At 68.5% G+C, this 483-nt stretch overlaps 1 protein-coding gene across 1 annotated transcript in view; it reads right to left on the bottom strand.

Moving 5' to 3' along the window:
• Positions 1-99, bottom strand: part of LMCD1 (LIM and cysteine rich domains 1) — a 27,453-nt gene extending 27,354 nt beyond the window's left edge. Inside the window, exon 1 of the mRNA XM_027640699.1 lies at positions 60-99. The gene's annotated coding sequence lies outside the window, so the exon portion shown is untranslated. The remainder of the gene's footprint in view (positions 1-59) is intronic.
• Positions 100-483: the final 384 nt, after the last annotated feature.

Genomic DNA, 483 nt, shown 5'->3' with positions numbered 1-483 from the left:
CCGCACGGTCCCGGGCTGTGTTCCCGGTCCGTTCCCGGTCCATTCCCACACGCTCTCACCTCTTTCCCGCTCTCCTCTCCGGCTCCCCCGCCGCTCGCGCCGGGCGCGCGGCCCGAGCGCCGCCTTTCATTGGCGCCCGCGGCGGCCCCCGGGCCGCTCTCAGCCAATCACACACCGGCCCAAAACTTTTCTGGCCAATGGTGTGCGGCGGGGCGGGGCCAGCAGGGGAACGCGCGCACATGGGCGCGTGTCCGACAGGGACGGGATGGAAAATTGGGAGAGGGGCTTGGGACAAGGGGTGGAGGGACAGGACAGGGGGAACGGCTTCCCACTGCCAGAGGGCAGGGATGGATGGGATATTGGGAAGGAATTCCTGGCTGGGAGGGTGGGGAGGCCCTGGCACAGGATCCCAGAGAAACTGTGGCTGCCCCATCCCTGGAAGTGTCCAAGGCCAGGTTGGACGGGGCTTGGAGCAACCTGGGC

The sequence above is a fragment of the Corapipo altera genome, unplaced genomic scaffold (assembly GCF_003945725.1).
Source record: "Corapipo altera isolate COAL_440 unplaced genomic scaffold, ASM394572v1 55, whole genome shotgun sequence".
Classification (NCBI taxonomy): domain Eukaryota; kingdom Metazoa; phylum Chordata; class Aves; order Passeriformes; family Pipridae; genus Corapipo; species Corapipo altera.
This window is presented reverse-complemented; position numbering and strand designations above follow the sequence as displayed.